Consider the following 5,045-nt stretch of genomic DNA (forward strand, 5'->3'; position numbering starts at 1 on the left):
CCTAACGATGCTTCCGAATTAATATGACTAACCGTGCTATTCTTGAGATTTTTCCTTTAATTATTTTCCAGTGTTAACTTTGATCACCTAATGTGGCCCCACCCTTTCCTCAGGGGGGTCATAATTTGAATGAAATTGAATCTATACTATGAAAATGAAGCTTTTATTAAAGTTACACGTTTTCTAGGCCAGTAGTTCGTGGGAAGATTCTTTAAATAATGTCATAAATTTTTCACTAATTCTTAATTATCTCCCCTTGGAAAAGGGTATAACCCTTCCTGCAAACAATTAAACTTAAACCCCTTTAACCAATACGGAATAAATAGGGAACCAATATTTTGGTTTGGGTGAATAAACTGAAGTTGAACCAAGAATGCTTTGTGGCAAGTTTGTTTGGAATTGACGCTGTGTTTCTGGAGAAGGATATGTGGTAAGTTTAGACAATTCACGACAGACAGACATACAGAGGGACTACAGGCAAAATGTGATCAGAAAAGCTCACTTGAGCTTTCAGCTCAGTTGAGCTAAAAAATTGATTTACATTTTTGGATTCTAGTTTTTAAGATGAATTATACTTTGTATATTAAGAATTTAAGTTTTTAAGCTTTTTTCTGTGGTAATCTAAAACATACTACAGGTCACCTGTAATTAGTTTCTTTTGTTCTCACCCTCTCTGGTAGTCTATCCCAATTTTTTTTTCAGACCAGCTATCTACAGATCTGCAGCTTATGATTTATGAGATCGATCACTTTTCTTTTCTCCATTCTAAAGAGTTCCAAAAAAAGAAGTTAAATTCTAGTTTGAAAATAGCTATATTGCATTACATACATCTTTTACTTACATATTTAAGTTGAAATTCTTATTTCATAAGTCTACACACACATACAAAATAACACAGCTCCAAACCAATGCCTGATTAATTCAAATAGTTTAATGTTATTTTTAACACCGAGGTATCGAGAAATCGTGTTCATTTCACCACAAGGTGTGCACAACTTCACAAATCATACCTGAACAAGTGATTTACACGTGTTGCTGCAACGCCAACCCGAACCACACCAGAGTACACTCGTTTTTCATCCCTTCAAGGGAACTATTTCAACACTGTTCCAATAAATTCAAGAATTCTTTTAAATAAAATTTTTCATGCCTGAGAGCAACTTATTAATTTTTTTACCTTTATTGTTTTAAAACTGAGAAAAGCGCTGAAATATACAAGTCAAACACGACATGTCATTAATGTGGTATGTTTTTATCGTACAGTTTGTCATCCATTCGCGTTGTTCGAACTTTTAAAGTATGCATCATGCGCACCTTCCACATGAGTTAACTTTTTTTTTTAACTTTTAAATTGCATGTTTAATATTGTATTCCTTACTATATCTGGTAACAAAAAAGATGTTGATGAGCTGTCATGTTCACATGTCATCACTTTCTGCTTGTGTGAGCTATGTACACTTATCAGTATCATAAAATAGTTTCCCATTTATTTTACGATTGTAAGGAGATGGGCGAACATAGCGTGCAGAAAGCCTATAGCTTCAGAATTAATAAAAATCATGTTTAATTTGTGAATTTAATATTTAGAGTAAAGTTCTCATTATTGAAATTTATGAAATTGTAATAAACAAAACTTTTCTGAGAAAAATTTTCTCGGCAAAATTTCTTCTTTTATTAAAAAAAATAATGTGGTATTGGTGGGGTTCGAACCCTAGCAATAAAAATCCTGAGTACCATTTTCTTTCGAGACTAGCACGCTAACCACTAGACTACACAAGTGTTGATGAACAGTGGGATTTAAATCATGTTTGTGATATGACCCTTGACTTAATGGACTTCAAGTATTTCTCGAAAAGATGCGAATGTTATGTCATAAAAGTATATTTTTAAGGTATAGTGGGTCACTGCTCCATATTTTTGGTAACCAAAAAATGTATATTTTTATGCCAACTTTGAGGACTAACTTTCAAAAAGGTGGAGCGAAGACCCACTCATATCGAAAAATAGTGTTATATAATGAGAAAATGACTCTTTTTGCACACTCTTGTGTGTGTAATATTTCACAGGCAAATAATTTCAATCTTTGAGGGATTTTTGCAAATTGCAGAGATTTTATATAAAGTATATTTCAATGTTAACCGAAATATCAAGGAAAATTTTGATATAATTGAAATTTAATTTTTAATCTTCAAGTTTGTCCCACTATAGGCTTATCGCTCGTCATGTTCACCCATCTTCTTTGTTGCGAAAAATCTCGATTCTGCCAAAAAGGTTTTATTTGTTAATGAAGTAAAAATATATAACATACAGCCATATGCCCTTAACGACGAATGACATCTGCTTCTATTGTTGTTTGTAGGCAAAAAAAAAAGTTGTTGATGGATAAGGTGTATATACGATTATACATACGGGAAAGATCGATATTCAGTGTTCAGTTTATGCGTGTGTGTTTTGCAACACTGCAAAAATAAAATTTAACATAAATCAAAACTAAATACTCTTACATTGGTACATAATAGAATATATAAAAGTGATAGTTATAAAAGAAAGTAACTGACGGAGAACACTTCTTTTTTATACAGGGAAAAAACAATTTAAGGTTATTATTACTTTAACGTCCCATCGTCAAGATTCCAAAGCAACAAAAATGACAAATTTCAAAATGTCATTATGCTTTTTGATAGATCACATGTGCAAACCTTGACATTTTGTCATACATCTAATACAGTCATAATTATTCCTAACCGGCGAATAATTGCGATATAGCAGTTACTAATTCACTGCCATAAAATGAAAACAAAAAAGTATCTCTGACATACCAAAATTAAAACCTCGTAATCATAAATGCCGTTCATAAAATCATAGCGTCCTTGTTCATAGCTAGATTAGACTCGTGCCATCAACATAAATCTAAACAGCAATTCCAAACACTATACCAATTCTAAAAATAATTTCTCTGTACCAATGCAAGGTTCGTGTAAATCGGGTGTAAATTTCTAATTTTTAAATATTGCTTGAAATTGAATCAATTGAATTGAATTAATTAATTGGCTTTGTCTCCAAATACACCAAGAACACTGATATATACAAAAAATTCTATTTAAAACTTAATGCTGTGAGAATTGCTAGGTACCATGATAAAGAATTAAAAATCAGAGCTCAAGTTACATGCAGTAAGTTGTATTATTCAACTTTTTTCTGACCTTAATCGAGGAAGCAGATTAGGCACTAGTCCGAAATATCTGACGTTTTCCAGGCTTTTTCCCCCACGAATTTGATATTTTACATGCCAGGAAAACGTCAGAACCGGATTACAAAAACTGGAAATTCGCCGCCTCCAACTGGAGGAGGCATTCTCGGGTTGATTTTCGATACTTGCTAACCGAATTAAATGCTGAATTCACAAGTTATCAAAAGTACAATGCCTTTGGTACTCACCAACATCGTTTATATGGGTTTGTTTATGAAATATACAGTCTGGTAAAAACATTTTATCAGACCGTCGAGTTTTCTTTGCATTTCGTGCATTTTAAAATCTTGCAAGACTAAATCGAAATGTGGAGTGATATTTTCTTTTCATCGATATTGGTGAGTACTAGAAGCATTGTTGTACTGATAAATAGTAAGTTCGGCATTTAATTCAGTTCGCAAGTATCGAAAATCAGCTCCGGTTGGAGACGGTGAAATTTCCAGTTTTCGTAATGGCGCCGGTTCTGACGTTTTCCTGGCACGTAAAATATCAAATCGTGAAAAAAGCCTGGAAAACGTAAGATATTTCGGACTAATTAGGCACATGCAATAAAAACAGAGGGCATAGAAGCATAAAACCTCAGAAAGAAAAGAAAAAAAAACCCACCGATACCTTCAAACTAAGTAACAGTACAATTTACACAAGGGAAAAACAATGTACTGAACATAATAATTACGATGCTGTTATATATGTTGAACATTACTGCTTCAGGCAAATCTTGCGTCTTTTCAAACTTAATGTAACAACAATGCTCAACACATTCCCCGAAATTGGAAATTTACGTAATTAGTGGTGCAGGCCTTTTACCGGAGGTACATAATTTGTTTCAGTTGTTTATATTTGTATTTTGTCAAACCAGACTCTAAACATCAAGGATACTGAGGTCAAATATAAAAACAAAATTTCCTAGTTAATCAGCACAGCACTTTTTTTAAAGAAAAGAATTTAACTTGTCAATGACACGTAAAATATTTCTAGGAAGAGAATTTTTTTTTAAATTAGTAATTTATTCTGGCTTTCATATACATCCTGTCTGTGATTAAAAAAAAAGTAATAGCTGAAAATTTTATTTAATCCTTCACCTTTATATCCGACATAAATAACTTGAAATGTTAGAGAGGATTGCTAAATATATATTTATTATATACCCGCTTTGTGTCGACTTTATCTGAAGATCTGCGCCTGTCAACTCGACGTGATACGACTCTTCGGATCAAGTTACTGTTATATAAAGAATAATACATACCCTTTTCCATAACACACCCTATATCAGCCTAAGACAACAATATCAGCCTGAAGGCTGAAGGCCCGAGGGCTGATATTGATCAAGGGCTGATACCAGATGTGATGTGGAAAAGGGTATGTTTTATTATGTTTATTACATACTTAGTAATAACATACAACATACATCTACTCAAGCAAGTACAAATAAATACCGGTAATCACAGACTAGCTTATGGTATTAAATTCCAGTAAAATTAAATACACATTTTTTTCCAGAGAATTTGAACAAAATTAGATGTATTATCACAAATACTCTTTTTTAAATGTTTAATCTACAAGGGGTGTAATATAAATCCGTATCAGCCCTACAGATCCATATCAACCCTGCAGGATCCGTATCAGCCCTGCAAGCTGGTACAGATATTGTGACATCAGGCATATCGCACATGCAAAAAACCTGTATTTATTACTAAGTATGTAATATAATAATATATATGTATTCCTGTAATGTCTTAGCTATAGTTTAAATCTGCTTTTAGCTGTTGATATACATATAATGCACCATGAAATC

This window comes from Saccostrea echinata, unplaced genomic scaffold (assembly GCF_033153115.1).
Source record: "Saccostrea echinata isolate AGI-Se365-2 ecotype Australia unplaced genomic scaffold, CSIRO_AGI_Sech_v1 ptg000057l, whole genome shotgun sequence".
NCBI lineage: Eukaryota > Metazoa > Mollusca > Bivalvia > Ostreida > Ostreidae > Saccostrea > Saccostrea echinata.